The sequence below is a fragment of the Globicephala melas genome, chromosome 13 (assembly GCF_963455315.2).
Source record: "Globicephala melas chromosome 13, mGloMel1.2, whole genome shotgun sequence".
Taxonomy (NCBI): domain Eukaryota; kingdom Metazoa; phylum Chordata; class Mammalia; order Artiodactyla; family Delphinidae; genus Globicephala; species Globicephala melas.
In genome coordinates, this window is record NC_083326.1 from 89563597 (window position 1) to 89585139 (window position 21543).

Sequence of the window (21543 nt, forward strand, 5' to 3'; positions counted from 1 at the left end):
GAGGCGACCCAGCACTGGAGCCTACCCAGCTCTTTGGTGGAGCTATTGGCCGACTCTGGGAGGGCTCACCGCCAAGGAGTACTTCCCAGGACTTCTGCTGCCAGTGCCCTTTTCCTCACGCTCAGACATAGCCACCACCCGCCTCTTCAGGAGACCCTCCAACACTAGCAGGTAGGTCTGGTTCAGTCTCTATGGGGTCACTGCTCCTTCCCCTGGGTCCCGATGCACACACTACTTTGTGTGTGCCCTCCAAGAGTGGAGTCTCTGTTTCCCCCAGTCCTGCCAAAGTCCTGCAAGCAAATCCCGCTAACCTTCGAAGTCTGTTTCTCTGGGAATTCCTCCTCCCGTTGCCAGACCCCCAGGTTGGGAAGCCTGATGTGGAGCTCAGAACCTTCACTCCAGTGGGTGGGCTTCTGTGGTATAAGTGTTCTCCAGTTTGTGAGTGACCCGCCCAGCGGTTATGTGATTTGATTTTATTGTGATTGCACCCCTCCTCCTGTCTCATTGTGGCTTCTCCTTTGTCTTTGGATGTGGGGTATCTTTTTTGGTGAGTTCCAGTGTCTTCCTGTCGATGATTGTTCAGCAGTTATTTGTGATTCTGGTGCTCTTGCAAGAGGCGGTGAGTGCACGTCCATCTACTTGAACCAATCAGACATTCTTTACAATTCTTTAAATTCTGTATTTCTGTGACATTTTTTCAACTTTTCGGCAGCATGAAATCATTTATAAATAATACAGTTAGGAAGAAAAAATGAATTTAGCAAGGTCACTGGATGTCAGGTCCGTATATCCAAGTCAGTTCTACTTCTACACACCAGAAAAACTTTATAAAATAGGATTTAATAAAATGAATTCATTTTCAAAAGTATCAAATTACACAATAAATTTTCTGTGTGTTGGAACTGTTCTGTATCTTGACTATAGTCATCAATATATAAACATACACAGGTGATAAAATCAAATAGAACTTGATACATATACACATACAACTGTGTGTAAGTAAAACTGGGGAAATCTTAGTAAGTCTTGTGGATTGTATCGATGTCAGTACTCTGGCTGTGATATTATACTGTAGTTATGCAAAATGTTAACGCTGGGGGTAAACTGGGCAAAGTGTATTAGGGATCGCTTTGTATTTTATTTTATACTGGAGGTGAACTTGCAATTATCTTGATAAAATTTTTAATTAAAATAAAATAAATCTAATAAGGATGTAAAAGTAGAATGAATAAACTATTATATACAATCAATAGAATACTATGCTATAACTATGAAATAAACTACAATTGAATAAACAACATGTTTACATCCTAGATACATAGTATTGAGTAAAAAAAAAAAGTCATTCTCAGAAGACTGTATATAATATAATACCATAGTTAAAGACCAATAAAGTGAAATGGATTATATATTATTTAGACACACATGTGTAGGTGATAAGATGATGAAATGAAAAAGCAAGATAATGATAAGCAAAATATTTAGGATAGTGTCTACCTCTGTGGAGAAAGCAGTGAGTTGGAAAGGAGGAACAGCAGACAGAGACTGCAAGTGATTTGTAATTTTCTGTTTCTCAGACTGGGTGATAGATTCATGGACATTCATGAGAAAGTACTTGTAACTAATATTAGATAAAAAAGGGGACATAAACACAGATAATTTAGATTTTTTAATTATATGAGAATACTAAGAATAACCATGTGCCACTAAATATGAAAATTTAGATTAAAATTTTCAATTTTCTTGTAAATTATACATTACCAAAATTGACCAAGCAGGAAAAAGTGAGATTGATTAAATCAATCACAAATAAAGAAACTGAACTGTAGTCAAAATCCCCTCAATGAAAGAAAAAAAAAACCCTCAATGAAATGTAACAAGCCTAGATTGTTGAACAGTAAAATTTTACCAAACAGTGAAGGACTTGATCATCATTATGTTATACAGCAGTGCTAGAAAAATGTTAAAGGATAGATTACTCTCAAATTCATTTACAATCCTGTATAACCTTCACACCGAAATTGGATAGACACAGTAGAAAAAAAAGTAGAGGTCAATCTAATAGATGAAAAACTGAATAAAATGGAATCCAGGTTTCTTCCCCCACACATTTGTATATGTCTGTATTAGGTGGAACTATATGAAATCAACAATGGACCCGTTATTGACACATGTGGCAGATTTTGTTTTCCAAAGTTGACTGTGACAACATGTCCCAGCTGGCATCCTCTTCTACAATGTGACTGTGACACTCCCCCCACCGAGAGTCCTGTTGGCTGGTTACTTGTTTGTAGCTAAAAGAATGTGGAGAAAGTGCTTCTGCTTTCCTTGCTTGAACACGTGTTCTTGAAGCTTTGGCGGCCCTGTGAGCAGCCTGTCAGGCTGTGGTGCTCAGAGAGAAACCGCAGAGAGTGCCGGTAGAGAAACCATGTAGAGAGGCTCTGAGGCTCCATGGAGAAAAAGAGATGCCCATCCAGCCCCACATCTTCCAGTGCCACCCTTTCCAGCTCCAGCCACCAGGGGACAGCAATTGCACGAGGAGCCCTGAACCAAAAACCAGCAGCCAAACCCTCCAGGGACTCCTGACCAACAGAAACCGTGAGAGATGTAACATCTTTGTTGTTACATATGCTATAGTTTGGGGACATGCTTTAGGCAGCAGTACTGACTGGAGTAGAAATTTGGTCTTGGAAGTTGGGTGCTACTGCAACAAAACCTTAAAACATCTGCCACTGGTTTGGGCACTGGGTGGTGAGCAGAATCTGGAAGACTTTTGAGGAAAATGTTAATGAAAGCCTGAAGGGCCCTTAGGAGGGGTGTTAGCAGAGCCTGAAGGTCATCAAGGAAGTTGTTGATGGGGGCTTGAAGGGACATAAGGAGAGTGTTATGGGAACATGGGCAAAAGGAGACTTTGTTATGAGTGGCAGAAAGTATCTCAATACTGTCGCCTAATGGACATGGAAAAGAGATACACACCCAATCGTAGCCGAGCAGGAGCCTGTGGGACCTTCCCAGAACAGGACAGCACCCCGACCAGTGTCCTGCCTACCTCTTGTCTGTGCAAAGCCTTTAGCCTCCTAGGCCTTCCCCAAGTTCCAGAGAACAAATGCAACCAGAGAAGTGAGAAAATGCAGAAAGGAGGGAAAACAGTCAAGCAAGACAAAATAATAATACTTTAGCTGTTCAAGTCAAAGGTCTTTAGTTCCTCCTCAAGGGCTGTAGATACTGTGCTGAGCCGTGTCCTTGAGCTGTTCTGCAGATACTGAGACCCCCACCAGGTGGGAGAAGTTAACTGTCTGCTGCCCACAAGTACGCAGACCCCAGAACGGCTGGAACCTGAAGGTTGACGATGCCGACTCCTGATTACCTCACCACCAACCGATCAGAAGAACGTCCACGAGCTGATCACACCCCACAGCCCCCCTCCCTCATCCCGTCTTTAAAAACCTTACCCTGAAAGCCATCAGGGGTTGGTGTCTTTCAAGCACTAGCCAACCTTGCTCCTTGCTTGGCCCCATGTTGGGCGCCTGCAGTCAGCGTTGCCCTTTCCTTCACCACAACTGGTGTCAGAAGATTGGCTTTGCTGTGCGGGGCAAGTGGACCCAAGTTTGGTTCGGTAACATAATGACCTCAAATGGTAGAGCTAAGAGTTTTCTTTCTTTTTTAAAAAATTAATTAATTAATTAATTAATTAATTTTTGGCTGTGTTGGGTCTTTGTTGCAGTGCGCGGGCTTTCTCTAGTTGTGGCGAGTGGGGGCTACTCTTTGTTGTGGTGTGTGGGCTCCTCTTTGCAGTGGCTTCTCTAGTTGCGGAGCACAGGCTCTAGGCACGCAGGCTTCAGTAGTTGTGGCACGCGGGCTCAGTAGTTGTGGCGCATGGGCTTCGTTGCTCTGCGGCATGTGGGATCTTCCCGGACCAGGGCTCGAACCCGTGTCCCCTGCATTAGCAGGTGGATTATAAACCACTGCGCCACCGGGGAAGTCCCAAGCTAAGAGTTTTCTACGCACAGTGTTACTGTGCTACCTGGTTTATTCTCACTGCTTATAATAAAATGAGAGAGGAGAAAGAGGAGCTAAAAAATGAACCAGTCCATGAGGAAATGACAGTGGCCCAGTACAGTCTTTTCAGCCAGTTAAAATGTTCTCAAAGTGAGAAAGGTCCTCAGGGACTGTAAAATCCTTAGGCAAGGTTTCAGAAAGACCTAAGGGGATGCCTCGTGTACCCCTTCAGAGAAAAGAGAAACCTTCTAAGTACCTTATGGGAAAGCCTCTGTGAATGCTCTCATAAAAAACAGAGCTTCTGTCAGTGTTAACACAGAACCTTCACAGAGAGCCCAAGGCAGACAAAGTCTTATCTTTAAGAGATATTTTGAAGATGTGGCTTTTGCCAAATTGTTATATTAAAAAGCGCACAAAAATTTCCCCCCCATTTCCTATGTATCCTCCCAACAACTCATGTGTACATCCATGAAACTCCTCAAATACTCTCAAAACAGAAATTTGGGAGCTTCGTCTTTAAGAATTGAGGTAAGTCAACAAGCTCTCAATGAGGCAAACTGTGGAGTCAGCTGGTGAATTGTAAGGTCCCAGTTGCAGATCTGGAGAGAACCATTTTGAGGAAAGTCTCATTATAGCCTCAATTCCCAAGAATATTTTCCATTACTTGAGGTTGCAAGCATGCTAACTAAAGAGATAACATGAGTGTCTAATAAAGAAAAATGGTGAAATTGGGACATGTTTGAGTAGAAAGGAAAATACAGGACAAAATTAGGATAGAAGCATGGCTAATTGTAGGGTTCCCAGCAAGAAGTGGGAAAAGTGAAGGCTACTTGTAAACTGAAAGATAGTATAAACACATATATACACACCACAAAGTTTAAAACCAGCCATAATTGGAGAGGGTGTGGAGAAAAGGGAACCCTCTTGCACTGTTGGTGGGAATGTAAATTGATACAGCCACTATGGAGAACAGTATGGAAGTTCCTTAAAAAACTAAAAATAGAATTACCATATAATCCAGCAATCTCACTACTGGGCATATACCCAGAGCAAACCATAATTCAAAAAGACACATGCACCCCAATGTTCATTGCAGCACTATTTACAATAGCCGGGTCATGGAAGCAACCTAAATGCCCATTAACAGACGAATGGATAAAGAAGTTGTGGCACATATATACAATGGAATATTACTTAGCCATAAAAAGGAACGAAATTGAGTCATGTGTTGAGATGTGGATGGATCTAGAGACTGTCATACAGAGTGAAGTAAGTGAGAAAATGATAAACAAATATCGTATATTAACGCATGTATGTGGAACCTAGAAAAATGGTACAGATGAACTGGTTTGCAGGGCAGAAATACAGACACAGATGTAGAGAACAAACATATGGACACCAAGGGGGGAAAGGGACAGGGGGTGGGGTGGTGGTGTGATGAATTGGGTGATTGGGATTGACATGTATACACTGATGTGTATAAAATTGATGACTAATAAGAACCTGCCGTATAAAAAAATAAATAAAATTCAAAAAAAGAATACATGTATGAATATGTACATATAGAGAACAGTCACTTTGCTGTACAGCAGAAATTAACAGGACATTGTAAATCACTATACTTCAATAAAATAAAATTTTTATAAAGATCTCAATGAAACTGGGAGATCAGGGAGGGGGGCAGGTGCAGAGCAGAGCCTATAAAAGACACGAAATACAATCTTGACATTTTGCAGGGATTTCACATCCCTGTCACCACAGTTGGACAGAGGGTGCCCAGGAAGCAAAGGAGGTGGCTACGGGGCTGAGGTTCAAGGGTCAGGGTTCTGAGCTCTCCAATAACTCCTCCTTTAATCCCCCCATCTACTCTGTAACACTGCAGTGAGCAGGTCTTACAAAAAATAAATAAAATAAAATATACTTTGTAAAAAAAAAAAACCCCAAAACAAAACAAAAAAAAAACCCAGCCATATTAACTTGAAAAGACAAACCCTGGACAAAATAAAAAGAGCTCTTTGGGCTCCCAACGTTGTCTGGGCAGGAAGGAGGCTGAGAAGGACACTCTGGCAAACGTGGATGTTTAGGATAAGGAAGCGTGGCTCGGCAGAACCAAGCCCCAAGGTGCCGCTAAGAGGTACAGAGAGCTCCACGCGAGCAGGACCGGACCCTAAACAGGTAACTGGTAACACGTACCCAACAGGATTTGGAATTTCTGTGGACCAGCGGCTGCTGTGTGAGGACTCATGTTGTCCCCAGTTTGGAATAGGAATATCTATAGAAGTCTTCCTCTGTCTGCCCCACTATCATATTTCAGGTTTGTAAGACGAAGACTGAGAATAGCACGTAAAGAGCGGTACCCAGGGGAGCAGTCCTGAGGACCCTCACCTGCCACAGGGCCTGATTTCCAGAATGAGGTCTTGGACTTCAACCTTACACCGCGATGGAATGAGACGTTTGGGGTCTTGGGGCAGGAGGTGGTTATGGTTTGCGGAAGTCAATGGTCAAAGCCAGAGGGCGGTCTGTGGTAAGTTTTGTTTCCCTAAGATGGCTACAAGAACACCTCGCACACAGCATCCTCTTCTACAAGGGGCAATGTGATTTTGCCACTCCTCCCACAGGGAGGAGAGGTCTACGCACCCTGCCCCTTGAATCCAGATGGGCTGGTGACTTGTTCACAGTCAACAGATTGCAGCAGAAATTAAGCTGTGTGGCTTCCAAGCCCAGGTCATGAAAGGAAATGCAGCTTCACACGTGGTTCTCAGAAGCTCTCCCTGATGAAGATTGCAGCAGCCGGGTAAGCAGTCCAACTGCCCTGAGGCTGCTGTGCTGTGATGAGGTTCAAACAGCTCACACGAAAAGACCAGTGAAGAGGCCTGAGGCTACGGCAAGAGCAGGAGCCGCCTACACCACCCGGATGTTCCAGCTCCGGCCATCACCTGACTGCAACCACATGAGAGACCCCCAAGACAAAACTGCCTAGCTGAGCTTGTCTTGAATTTCTGACCCAGGAAACTCTGCGATATAATAAGCCATTAAATTGTCATCTATTATGCAGAAGAGGAACTGGACCAGCCCACAAAAGGACAATTTCATATTGTTCAACCTTATAAGTAAATAAATAATATGTTCAAGATAATACTAGACTTTATTAATGTATGCATCATTTTAATCTTAACGTAGAAATCGGTTAATAAAGAAACATAACTACCTATGTAGCTAAAGAAAAATATTCAGTACATTTCAGCAATTCTTAATAATCAAGTCCTTAACAAACTCAAAATGGAAACTAACTTCCTTTTAAGATAATAAAGAATAGCTACCAACCCCTACAGGAAACATCGTACTTAAAGTAAAACTTTAGAAACATTATAAAATCAGGAACAACTGAGTTGACCCCCCTACTTCTCATACTCTTAAGCATTGAACTGGCACCCTAATCAATGCACTAGAAGACAAAAAACGAAAATTAAGAATTATACGGACTGGAAAGAAAGAGGAAGAATTGTGGTTATTAGAAGCAAGATCTGGAAAGGGATTTAGCACTGTTGCTGGGTACAAATCAGTTCTCTTCCTGTACACCATCTCTCTTAGTCTGATCTGGCTCCTGTGACAAAATGCCACAGACTTGGTGCCTTAAATAGCAGAAATTTATTTTCTCACAGTTTTGGAGGCTACATATCCAAGATCAAGGTGCCGGCAGGGTCGGTTGGGTGATGCCTCTCTTCCCGGCTCGTGAATAGCCGCCACCTCCTCACTGTGTCCCCACATGGGTTTCCTTGGTGTGCGCGCCAGTGAGGCAAGAGACAGACGGACCCCGAGCTACGCGTTTGCAACTGGCCCCCCGTTTACATTTCATGGGGCAGGAAAACGTGGCCTTCAGGCCGGACACTTACAACTAGCCTCCTGTTCGCAGTTCCTGAGATAGGAGATAGGTGGGCTCCAGGTTAGACATTTAAAATCAGCCTCCTGTTTGCTCTCTGAAATGGAAGTAACAACAGAAACCGGGTAAACAGCCAGGTTTCGTCTCCTGTGGACGCCTTAAGATAACAGTCGTGGCAGGAACAGAGAGGGGCTAACCCCTGTTTGAGTAATAGATCAAGAGGTCATACATTTCCCATCCTTGGGACAAGGGAGACACTGCACATGCACAGAAAGCCTCCGTGGGTGTCAAAAGGAGGGGGCACCACCCCATAATAGGTGATGTTAAGGCCGTCCCATAGGCCTCTGGGCTAGAATCCATGTTGGAAAGAAGCTGCGCACACATGCTGGGGAGGGTCCTAGGGCAGGGCAGGTGTGGAGAAAGAAACCAGATAATTGGCCAGAGGTGAACAGAGACCTGGAAGACCTGCCCTATATAAGTGACTTTACCGCCTCTTTACTGGGCTTCTCCTTGTTAGGGGGGACGACCACACCCTTGCTCTCCGGGTGTGCGTCTCTGCCCTACTTCTGTCTTAACTGAACAAGCTGTTTCTCTGTGTGCCCTCCCACTTGTTGTACTGTGTCTCTAATAATAAACTTTGCACCTGTTTTTACAGTTTTGCCTCCATGAGAAACGCGTCTTTCACTGGGGCCAAGAGCCAGGGGGTGTGGTGGCTGGGATTCCTGTTATATATATTTTTTAATAAATTTATATTTATTTATTTATCTATCCATTTATGGCTGCGCCAGGTCTCTGTTGCTGCGTGTGGGCTTTCTCTAGTTGCGGCGAGCGGGGGTTACTCTTTGCTGCAGTGCACGGGCTTCTCATTGTGGTGGTTTCTCTTGTTGAGGAGCACGGGCTCTAGAGCTCAGGCTTCAGTTGTGGCACACGGGCTCAGTAGTTGTGGCTCGCGGGCTCTAGAGCGCAGGTTCAATAGTTGTGGCGCACGGGCTTAGTTGCTCTGCGGCATGTGGGATCTTCCCGGACCAGGGCTCAAACCCACGTCCCCCACACCGGCAGGCGGATTCCCAACACCTGCACCACCAGGGAAGTCCAGGATTCCTGGTTTTCATCCAGGCTACCCAGGTTCAATTACTGGGCAGGGAATTAAGATCTCGCTTCACACCACCACTCACTGCTGCCTCTCTGAGATTACCAGGAGAGCCAGCTCCCTGGTGTTTCTTCTTATAAGGACATTAACCTTATGGGATCGGGGTTATGACCTTATGACCTCGCTTAACCTTAATTTCCTTAGAAGCCTCATCTCCAAATACCGCAACATTGGGGGTTACGGTTTCAACAAATGAATTTTGGAGGGACACAAACATTCAGTTCATAGCACAATTAATAGGCAATAAGAAATTATACTGGGGGAAAAAAGCTTGTCTTCATAATATCACTGGGAATGATAAACTACTTAGGAATACATCTGATACAATGTTGAATTTAAAATTAGAACTATCTAGGAATAAATCTTTAAAAAATATTTATTTATTTATTTACTTTTGCTGCACCTGGTCTTAGATGTGGCATGCGGGATCTTTAGTTGTGGCATGTGTGATTTAGTTACCTGACCAGGGATTGAACCCCAGCCCCCTGTATTGGGAAGGCAGAGTCTTATCCACTGGACCACCAGGGAAGTCCTTCTAGGAATAAATCTTTAAAAAACTATATAAACTGAGAATTTATTAATAAAATAATAAAATTAAAATTCTATAAAAGTTCATAAAAAACTGAAAATTGAAAGATATAGTATCTTAATGGAGTAGAGTCAATATCGTAAAATATTAATTATTATACATATATATTTAATATAATTTAAATCAAAACAAAATATTTTTTTCTTTAAATGTGATAAACAAATTCTAATATTTACATTAATGTTTACAGGTCTCAGATATACACGACAATAATGAACATGCATAACAATCAGTGGAGCTTTCCCTCCTAGATACAAGAGGACAAGAGGTTTCTATTAAGCTAGAATAGTAAGACAATGTGATATTCACATAGAACTTCTCAGACAAGCAAAAACTGAAAGAGTTCATCAATACTAAAATGACCCAACAAGAGCTGTTAAAGGGTCTTCTCTAAGTGGAAAAGAAAAGGCTAAAACAAGAAGTAAGAATTTTATAGGCAAAGTAAAATTCCACTGGTAAAGGCAAATGTATAGTAAAGGCTGAGGATCAACCACTTAAATAAGTTAGTAGGAAGCTTAAAAGACAAAAATTGTAAAATCAACTGTAAGTACAGTGAACTGTTAAGGGATAGATATGAAGATGTAACATATGACATCAAAAACACAAAATGTGGGGGAAGGGAGTAAAAAAATGTAGATCTTTTAGAATGTGTTGAACTTAAATGACTATCATTTTAAAACAAGTGGATATCATTATAGGTAACATATATGAACTCCATGGTAACCACAAATCAGAAACCTACAAAAGATAACAAAAACTAGAGAGAAAGGAACACAAGCATACTACAAAATAAAATCATCAAACCACAAGGAAAGAAACTAAAAGAAAAAAATACAAAATAATTTGAAAAACCAGAAAACAAATAACAAAATGGGAATAAGTACAGACCTATCAATAATCACTTTATTTTTTACTGTTTGTTTATATTTTTGTTTCATTATGTTTTGTTTTTATTGAGATACATTTGATTTACACTATTACTTTAGTTTCAGGTGTAAAACATAGTGACTAAAATTTTTTGTAGATTATACTCCACTTAAAATTATTATAAAATATTGGCTGTATTCCCTGTGCTGTACAATATATCCTTGTAGCTTATTTATTTTATCCATAATGGTCTGCACCTCTTAATTCTCTCCCCCTATCTTGCCTCTCTCCCCGCCCTCCCACCACTGGTAACCACTAGTTTGCTCTCTGTATCTGTGAGTCTCTTTCTGTTTTGCTATATTCATTCATACTTTAGCTTCCATGGATAAGTGATAACATACAGTATTTGTCTTTCTCTTTCTGACTTATTTCACTAGGTATGATAATACCTTGTATTTCCATCCATGTTGTTGAAAATGGCAAGATTTCATTCTAATTTTTATGGCTGAGTAATATTCCAGTGTATATATCACATCTTCTTCATCCTTTTATCTACTGATGGGCACTTAACCTTGCTTCCATATCTTGGCTATTGTAAATAGTGCTGCTATGAACATTGGGGTGCATGTATCTTTTCAAATTAGTGTTTTCCTTTTCATCAGATATATACCAAGGAGTGGAATTGCTGGATCATATGGTACTTTTCTTTTTAGTTTTTAGAGGAACCTCCATACAGTTTTCCATGCTGGCTGTACCAACTTACATTCTGACCAACTGTGTACAAGGGTCCCCTTTTCTCCACATCTTCACCTACATTTGCTATTTGTGGTCTTTTTGATGATAGCCATTCTGACAGGTGTGAGGTGATATCTCATTGTTGGTTTTGATTTGCATTTCACTGATGATTAGCGATGTTGAACTTCTTTTCATGTGTCTATTGGCCACCTGCATATCCTCTTTGGAAACATGTCTATTCAGGTCTTCTGCCCTTTTTTTTTTTTTTTTTCTGCCCATTTTTTAATTGAGTTTTTTTTTTATGTTGAGTTTTACAAGCTGTTTATATATTTTGGATATTAACTGCTTATCATATCATTTGTAAATATTTTCTCCCAGTCAGTAGACTGTCTTTTCATTTGATTGATGGTTTTCTTTGCTGTTCAAAAGATTTTAAGTTTAATTAGATCTCATTTGATTATTTTTGCTTTTGTTTCCTTTGCCTTAGGAGACAGATCCAAAAGAATATGCTATGATTTACGCAAAAGAGTGTTCTGCCTATGTTTTCTTCTAGGAGTTTTATGGTTTCTGGTCTCACAGTTAGGTTTTTAATCCATTTTGAATTTATTTTTGCATATGGCATGAGAAAATATTCTACTTTCTTTTATATATAGCTGTCCATTTTTCCCAGCACCACTTATGAAAAAGACAGTCTTTTCCCCATTGTATATTCTTGCCTCTTTTGTCATAGATTATTTGACCATAAGTGTGTGGGTTTATTTCTGGGCTTTGTATCCTATTCCATTGATCTATATGTCTATTTTTGTCCCAGTACCATACTGGTGTTTTTGTTTTTATTTTTTGAGGGGCGGTGGGAGCTACGCTGAGTAGCCTTGACCAGGGATTGAGCTGGGCCCTCAGCAGTGAAAGTGTGGAGTCCTAACCAGTTGACTACTAGGGAATACCCTACCATATTGTGTTTTTTTTTAATTAAAATTATTTATTTTTTGCTGCATTGGGTCTTTATTTCTGCACACGGGCTTTCTCTAGTTGTGGTAAGCGGGGGCTACTCTTTGTTGTGGTGTGTGGGCTTCTCATTGCAGTGGTTTCCCTTGTTGTGGAGCACAGGCTCTAGGCATGCAGGCTTCAGGAGTTGTGGCACGTGGGCTCAGTAGTTGTGGCTCATGGACTCTAGGGCACAGGCTCAGTAGTTGTGGTGCATGGGCTTAGTTACTCTGCAGCATGTGGGATCTTCCTGGACCAGGGCTTGAACCCATATCCCCTGCATTGGCAGGCGGATTCTTAACCACTGCACCACCAGGGAAGCCCTACCATATTGTTTTGATTACTGTAGCTTTGTAGTATGGTCTGAAGTCAGGGAGCGTGATTCCTCTAGCTCCATTCTTCTTTCTCAAGATTGTTTTGGCTATTTGGGGTCTTCTGTGTTTCCATATACATTTTAGGATTATTTGTTCTAGTTCTGTGGAAAATGTCATGGATATCTTGATAGGGATTGCATTAAATCTGCACTGTGTAATGTTAACAGTATTAATTCTTCCAATCCATGAACACAGGATATCTTTTCATTTTTTTGCATCCTCTTCAATTTCCTTCATCAGTCTTTTATAGTTTTCAGCGTATAGGTCTTTCACATCCTTGGTAAAGTTTATTCTTAGGTATTTTACTCTCTTTTTTCTTTTTTTTTTTTTTTGTGGTACGTGGGCCTCTCACTGTTGTGGCCTCTCCCGTTGTGGAGCACAGGCTCTGGACGCGCAGGCTCAGCGGCCATGGCTCACGGGCCCAGCCACTCTGCGGCATGTGGGATATTCCCAGAGCAGGGCATGAAACTGTGTCCCCTGCATCAGCAGGCGGACTCTCAAGCACTGCACCACTAGGGAAGCCCTACTCTTTTTGATATAATTTTATTTTATTTATTTATTTTTTTGGGCTGAGTCAGGTCTTATTTGTGGCACGCGGGATCTCCGTTGAGGCATGTGGGAACTTTCGTTGGGGCGCGCAGTCTTCTCTCTAGCTCTGGCGTAGGTTTTCTCTTCTCTAGTTGTGGCATGCAGGCTCCAGGGCACATGGGCTCTGTAGTTTGTGGCACATGGGCCCTCTAGTTGAGGCGCATGAGCTCTGTAGTTGTAGTGTGCAGGTGTAGCTGCCCCGCAGCATGTGGGAACCTAGTTCCCTGACCAGGGATCGAACCTGCGTTCCCTGCATTGGAAGGTGGTTTCTTTACCACCGGGCTACCATGGAAGTCTCTTGATATAACTTTATTTTATTTTAAAATCTATTTATTTATTTATTTATTTTTGGCTGCGTTGGGTCTTTGTTGCTACACGTGGGCTTTCTCTAGTTGCGGCGAGCAGGGGCTACTCCTTGTTGCAGTGCACAGGCTTCTCATTGCAGTGGCTTCTCGTGTTGCGGAGCACGGGCTCTAAGTGTGCTGGCTTCAGTAGTTGTGGCACGTGGGCTCAGAAGTTGTGGCTCTTGGGCTCTAGAGCACAGGCTCAGTAGTTGTGGCGCACAGACTTCGTTGCTCTGCAGCATGTGGGATCTTCCCAGACCAGGGCTCGAACCTGTGCCCCCTACATTGGCAGGCGGATTCTTAACCACTGTGCCACCAGGGAAGCTCCTTTGATATAATTTTAAACAGGACTGTTTTCTTGTTTTTCTTTCCAATAGTTAATTATTAGTGCATATAAAAGCATCAGATTTTCTGTATATTAATCTTGTCCTGCCACTCTTCTGAATTCATTTATTAGTTCTAATAGTTTTCTTTTTTTTTCCTTCAAAATGGCAAGGGAGGTGGGGGAGGCTAGAAATAGGTGAGCGAGATTAAGAGGTACAAACTTCCAGTTACAAGATAAATCAGTCATGGTTATGAAATATACCGTGTGTGGAATATAATCAATAATTATATAATGTGCTGTATGGTGACAGATGGTAGCTAAACTTATTGTGGTGATCATTTTGAAATGTATAGAAATATAGAATTGAGACAGGCTGGCACCTGGGATCTGGGACCCTTTGCTGCAGTGCTGGCACCTGGACAAACATTTCCTTGAGCAACAGATACAAAGAAACCATAAGGAACTAAAAATAACTGCATGCATGCACAATTGGGGCAAATTATGAATAAGACACTAAAAGGCTAAAAACCACCTGATGCTTCTGAGGTGCAGTGAGCAAAAGCAGGGTACTGTGCATGATCCCTGCACCAAGGGGGTGGGCAGACCACCTATGCCACTCCTCTGGCCCGACCCACTGATCTGCCCCTACCCTCACCCTATTTAGGGGACAAGCTTGCCCCACCTCAGAAAGCAAGCAAGGGCACCTGTTTCTTGTTTTGCAGAGTCCCAGTAAAGCCTTGTTTGTGAGTTGTTCTTGTTCTTGTTTGTGAGTCCCAGTAAAGCCTTGCCCGAATTCCTCCTCTGGCCACTTACCAATTTCTGTTTATTAAAGTGTCCAAGGACTGAAGTCAGTAACAGAATCACTGTGTTCTGTAACAGAAACTAACTTATAACTTCCAGTTATAAGACAAATAGGTACTAGGGATGGAATGTGTGACGCGGTAAACAGAATCAGCACCGCTGTGTGTTGTGAATACTGCTCCAAGTCGCTAAGAGAGTAAAGCCTAAGAGATCCCATCACAACGAGAACAAATTTCTTCTATTTCGTTAAATTTGTATCTATATGAGATGATGGATATTCACTGAATTTATTGTGGTCATCATTCCATGGGTTAAGTAAGTCAAATTATTATGCTGTACACCTTAAATTTATACTGTGCTGTATGTCCATTATACCTCAATAAAACTGGAGGAAAAAAAGAAGAAGAGATTAGGACGCAGACATGCACAGAGGGAGGACCATGTGAAGACACAGGGAGAAGACGGCCACCTGCAAGCCAAGGAGAGAGACCTTCGAAGAAATCAAACCTGCCAACACCGTGCAATCAGACTTCTAGTCTCCAGAATTGTGACAAAATACGTTTCTGGTGTTTACCCCACCCAGTCTGTGATATTTTGTTATGGCAGCTCTAGCAATTGAATGCACTTGGGATGAGGAAATTGGCTTCCCATGTGGAAAGAAAATGAAATTACAGGGACTTCCCTGGTGGTCCAGTGGCTAAGACTCCGAGCTCCCAATGCACCGGGCCCGGGTTCAATCCCTGGTCAGGGAACTAGATCCCAGATGCCGCAACTAAGGGTTTGTATGCTGCAGCTAAAGATCCTGCATGCTGCAATGAAGATCCTACACGCGGCAGTGAAGATCCCATGAGCCGCAACTAAGACCTGGTGCAACCAAATAAATAAATATTTTTTAAAAAATGAAATTATATCAATATCTGCACTACATGCACACAGACAACTTCAGACAGATTCCAACTTAAATATGAAAGCAAAATGCTGAAACTATTAGAAGATAATACGTGGAAATCTTTTGTGATACCAGGATGTAGAAAGATTTCTTAACAAGACACATAAGTAAACCACAAATGAAACCATAAAGGAAAAGCTAGATAAAATTTATGTCAAAAATAAAGCCTATGGGATCAACTATTTTATAAACAAAGTTCAAAGACCAGGAATAGACAGAAAAAAATTAAAATATATATTGCATACTGAGGATTAGTAAACAATATACATTCGTCTCCATGAATAGATAATACAATAGAAAAATGGCAAAGATAATTGACAATTTATGGAATAAAACCCCCAAATGGTGTAAAAATGTGTTTACTTCAGCAGTGATCGTTGACACACATCCTTGTATCATAGGGAAGAACAAATCTGACTCCATATTTGATCTGTTTCTTTTACTTTAAGCTTTATATTCTATTGCTTTTGCCATAATACAAGTTAAGAGTGTGGCCTATAGCCTGAAATTTACAGGATAACCCTTTCTCAAGGTTCTGAGAATTAAGAGTATAACATTGCTATACTTATTAAGAGTGTAACACTGTTCCATTCATATAGAGATAAAAAGTTGCAGAACAGAGAATAACATTTGTCTTGTTGGGGGTTTAAAGGAACATTGTGACTGGACCTAGGTGGACAGCTGCAAGAACAAAGGATTCGGGCACCAAGAAGTTTGCAGCAACCAACCACACTCCTCCCCTTTTAGTATAAAAGAAGCCTGAATTCTAACTCGGGGAAGATGGTTCTTTGGGACACTAGTCCACCATCTTCTCCGTCTGCTGACCTTCCAAATAAAGTTGCTATTCATTGCCCCAGCAAATCACCTCTGGATTTACTGGCCTGTCATGTGGTGACTGGCATGAGCTTGGACTCGGTAACACTTGTGTTCTGCATTTTAAGTATTAGTCCATTTTATTTGTGTGTTTTTGTTTTTGTTTTGGCTGTGCTGCATGGCCCTGGGATCTTAGTACCCCGACCAGAATTGAACATGTGCCCCTGCAGTGGGAGTGTGGAGTCCTAACCGCTGGACCGCCAGGGAAGTCCCAACGTTAGTCCAGTTTTAAAAATCTTAATCCTTGGTATTAGTACCTTGTTCCTAACTCCTCCTTATATTCCACACGTAAGCAGCATACTGGCTTCATGGCTGAAGTCTGTATCTTTCATAAGGCTAAATTAGGAAACAACTTTTTCTGATTTATTTTTTAAAGTCTAGAATGTATTTTTTCAGTTAAAAATTTTTTTCATTTTATTGAGGTAATTCTATTTCCCCTTATTTATTTATATTAACGTATATCCTGATCACCCTCATATTTCTAGAATAGAATCCACTTGGTTTCTATTCTACAAAAATATTTCTATTTCTACAAAATATTGCCAAATAGTCGACAAAAATTATCTGTTGATAATTTCTCAGTATTTTTGCATGGCCAGCAATAATCAAGTTTTTTCTGTGCTTCTTTTTCAAATTATACATCTGTCCATTTTGGTGCCTTTATGCTATTACATAAATAGAAGATTTCCCTTCTAATTCCTCTGTAACTATTTAAATACGAGTTCTCTGATCACTGGATGTTTGAAAGAATTCACTGGAAACTCAGCGAACGATGCTTTTAGGCGGAGAATCTCTGACATTGTCTTCATTTCCATTCACGTTTGGGTTTTTTTTGTTTCTTGGGTCGAATTTGACACATCTACCCTTTAAGAATCATTTGTGTCACAGAGAATTTCGAATTTATTAACACAAATCGGATTTTCATTCAATCTCCTATGTATCTGTGATTGTTCCTCTTTTTTCATCCTACCCTTCACTCTCTTTTTAAAAAAATTAGAGTGACTTATAATAACTCCCCCCACAATCCTTGAATTATAAATTAACGTCCCTTTTTTTCTTCTTTACTATCTGCTTTTTTTTGTTTTCTTCAATTGAATTATTAAGCCAATTCTCTATCACATCTGTCTACATACCTACCTATCTCTTATCAATCTCCCTGATTTGGATTCCCGGTCTTTTAAAAATCCCGGTCTTTTAAAAATCTTTACGTTTCCCCCGAACGCGCATTCCCACAGCTCGCTCTGGCTGCGGCCGCCCGGGTCTCTAGGCGACCAGCGCTCCTACGACGCCGCACGCCGCGTGCCGCGGAGCCTCCTGGGAAGTGTAGTTCGGAGGCTCCTCCCCTTCGCGTACGCGCAGCGCACGGAGCAGGTTTGGCCCTTCTCTTTGTCCACCGCCACGTGAGAGGCCAGTGGGCGCGTGTCCGCGTGCTCGTGCGCGCGCGCGGTCCCCCAGCCCAGCTCCGGGCCGTTGGGATCCCGCGGGTCCGCCCGGGTCGCGCAAAGGCTGGGGGCGGGGCGGTCACGTGGGTCCCGGTCCCGCGCGTCCGTGGTTCCGAGGCCTTTTTTGCAGGTTCCGGGGCTGGATTCCTGTGGGGCGGGCGGCTGGGGCTGAGGGAGCCCGCGGGGGAGGGGCTGGGGTCGTGCCAGGGCCGCCAGTGGGCGTCAGCGCTTGGGCCGGGGTCTCCGCGGCTGGGGTGCGGTGGGCACCGGTGGCCCCCGGGGTCGGGGGGAGGCCCTTCGTCCGCGGCGGCTGGTGCTTGTCGCGCCGGGGCCTCTCCTGCCAGGCCGGCTTGGAAAGACGGTGCCTCCCCACGCGCGTCCCTGCGCGTCCCCGGCCGCGAGCCCTGGGCGGGCGCGGTCGGAGCGTCGGGACCCACGGCGGGTCGGGGAGCGTCCGGAGAGTGTCCGCGGCGTGACCCGGTTGCAGGGCCTGTGTCGCCCCTCCACCCTGGCTCGACTCAGCTCGCCTCTGCCTTTATCAGGAGGGTTTTTCCGAGGCTCCTCCACTAACGAGAACCCCCAAACAACTTCGACAGTAGCTGGCGGGGTGGGCACCGCGTTGGCTCAAGGCCTTGTCTCTGACCTGGACCCACGTCTGCTCCTTGGAACAACAGCCCACTCACGATTTCTGGGTCTCAGGCTTTTCATCTGAAAATGAGGGAATGGAAAGAAGTGACCTTTTCTGCCCTAGTCCGGTGGATTTTGCTGTCATCAAAACGTACATTAGTTTATTTTATTTATTATTTACTGTTTACTTTGTTTCAACCACGTGGTGCTGGACTGAAACTGCTCTGTTTGCCTGTTTTCTTGGGTTAAGGACTTTAAAATATGTTCACTGTAGTTAATTTAGAGTATCTTGATAAACAGATTCAAATGAAAATCATTCATGATCCCATCAACAGGAAACAGTCACTGCTAACATTTTGTGCATTTATTTTAGTCAAGAAACGTGTGTATGTTTTGAATACACCTTACGTGTTCCCTTAAAAAAAAAAACAAAATTGGGAATATGCTGCAAATCCTGCTTAAAGCCCTTAGAGTATATCACAGATATGTTAAGTTGAAATATTTTGTCCCAAGTGGGCAGTTTAAACTTACCAGGGGAGTTTTTTTCAACTTGCCCCTGAGAACTTATCTTTCTCTTGTTATTCTCCTTAGTCTGCCCTGGTGCCGTCATTTCTGGACAGGGGACTGTGTCATGCATGTACTGGGACTATAAACAGGGACTCCCAAGGCCTTTGCCCACCCCTCTCAATACAGTTGTTGAGGGCCTGTGATCACAGGCTCTGGAGTGGGCTGCATGGGACCACTTCCTGTGTATGTCATCTGTTTTTGGCATGTTATTGAACTTCTGTGCCTTATTTCTTCTTCTGTGATGAGAACTGAATGCATCAAAAAAGACAGTACGGTGTGTAGAACATCTGGCACATAGTAGGTGTAAGTTAACGTTATTTTTTTCATTATTCTTTCCCTTTCCTTTACAATTCCACAGAATTTGATGCTGAGTGGGAGCTACAGGATGATGATGAAGGTGCCCCTTCCCCCTGCAGGTAAATGTGAGTGCGTGGCAGGGAGAGCTGCAGTGCTCTGCAGGAAACTGCCGAGGTAAAGTCACACCCGTGAAGTTAAAAGGGGCCAAATTGTACAACGAAGGGCGGGCATAGGCTTCCATTTGCTGAAGGGACACATAAGAGTCAAGTGTAAGAGCATTCAGGGAGAACTTCTCCCTCCAGGGCCAACTTGCAAAAACATTTGTTTAAATTAAAGGAAAATAAGGTCCAATCTGTACTGTGCTGAGCAAGTAACATATCAGAAATATTTTAAAACTACCACACTGATGGCGTGTCACACTCTGTCCACCTCACATTCTCAACTCTGTGTTCTCCGCAAAATCTGCCTCATTTTGACATAAGTGTCTCTACTCTTGATAAGTTTTTGCTGAAATCCAGCTAAACTTTACCAAATAGTTTTTGACAAAGCTACAAAGGAAATTTAAAAATCACACTGTGAATTTGGCTGTCTGCTTAAGGAAATAGTTTGAATGTAAACGTAGTTTTATTTGTCAGAATGCCGGAGTTTTTATTACATGAGATGACGTGAAAGCATAATGCAAAGGAAATGACATATTCACTGTAGATATATTTTCCTTGTCTGGGGTGTGTGTGTGTGTGTGTGTGTGTGTGTGTGTTATGATTGATTTTTCTTGAACCACTCAGAGTTTATTATGTTTTTTAATGGTTAAATTTATTGACTTTTTAAATAAAATTGTATGGCTTTTGCCTTTGTATCATGTGTTGGGGAGACATTTCCCCCCAAATTATACAAATATTCACTTGTGTTTTCTTTAGGTACTATCATGGTTTCCGTTATTTTAAATTCTGATCCATCTGGAAGTACAGTTGACCCTTGAACAATACGGGTTTGAACTGCATGGGTCCACCTATATGCAGATTTTTTTCAATAAATACTACAGTACTATACGATCAGAGGTTGGTTGAATCTGCAGATATGGAACCTCTGATACAGAGGGCCAACCATAAAATTAATTATATGAGGATTTTCGAATGAGCGGGTGGGTCGGTGCCCCTAACCCCCAAGTTGTTAAGGGTCAACTGTAGTTTGTTGTAATGTATGAGATAGATAACTAGCTTTATTTTCTCTCAAGTGTTAATCACTTCTGTTCATTAAGTAATCCAGTTTTACTTTGCGTGTGAAATGCCACATTTATTGCATGTAAATCCTGACATATTTGGACCATTATGCTTTATTTATCTATATATCTTTTCTGGAGGCAGTGTGAAATACTTTTTTGATAATATAATTTTATAATATATGTTAATATTTTTACACTCGTTATTTTGTATTTCCAAAAGTGTCCAAAGCTGTTCCTGAACCTTTTTTTTTCCAGGTGAACTTTAGAATTGCTTGTTAAAGAAAAGCTTTTTGAAATTGTGATTGGAGTTGACTAAAGATATAAATCATTCGGGGCTGACTTCTTTTTAGCGTATGAAATCTTTCTGTCCCAGGACAAGACCAAATTGTGCGTGTACGAAGTCTCTTCTTACAGCCCTCATTGGTGTTTTTAGTTTGTTTCCTATGAACCTTACATATTTCTTGTCAAGTATATTTCTGCATGTTTTATGTATTTTTTTCTGTTATGCGTAGATTTGACTTTCTACCTTTTTATTTGTTTAAATAAGAAAGTTGTTGATATTAACAGAACTATGTCTGTTGATCTGGAAAGATGCTTTGCATAGCGGGAAGAAAACAAAAACAGTTTTTAAATGTGACCATATACCTCTTAAGAGTGGTTATGTGTGGTCATAGGTTATAGTTGTTTCTTATTTAGCTTACATACATTTCTAAGTTTTGCCGTCATGTTTTACTTTTGTAATAATAATTATGGCTTATATTTGTTTAGTGCTGATGTGCACCAGCTCCAGTTCTAAGATGAGTATATTTTCACAATTTAAGATATATAAAGGAATCATTTCTTATGTAACCGGGAGGAACTTCAATATATGTTTCTGAGTTGGCACTGAAGGTTGAATCACAGGAAGACATGAAAGGGAAGAGCTTGGTG

General features: G+C 41.9%; 1 protein-coding gene across 4 annotated transcripts in view; it reads left to right on the top strand.

The window, feature by feature from the left end:
- Positions 1-21543, top strand: part of LOC115855126 (zinc finger protein 26) — a 95120-nt gene that overhangs the window by 23303 nt on the left and 50274 nt on the right. The window contains exons 1-3 of one of the 4 annotated variants that reach the window (XM_030859867.2): positions 17871-18030; positions 18443-18678; positions 19453-19510. The gene's annotated coding sequence lies outside the window, so the exon portion shown is untranslated. Of the gene's footprint in view, positions 17830-17870; positions 18031-18079; positions 18679-19452; positions 19566-21543 lie in introns of those variants that run through there. The other 3 variants (XM_060283196.1, XM_030859868.2, XM_030859866.3) reach the window with 3 other exon arrangements.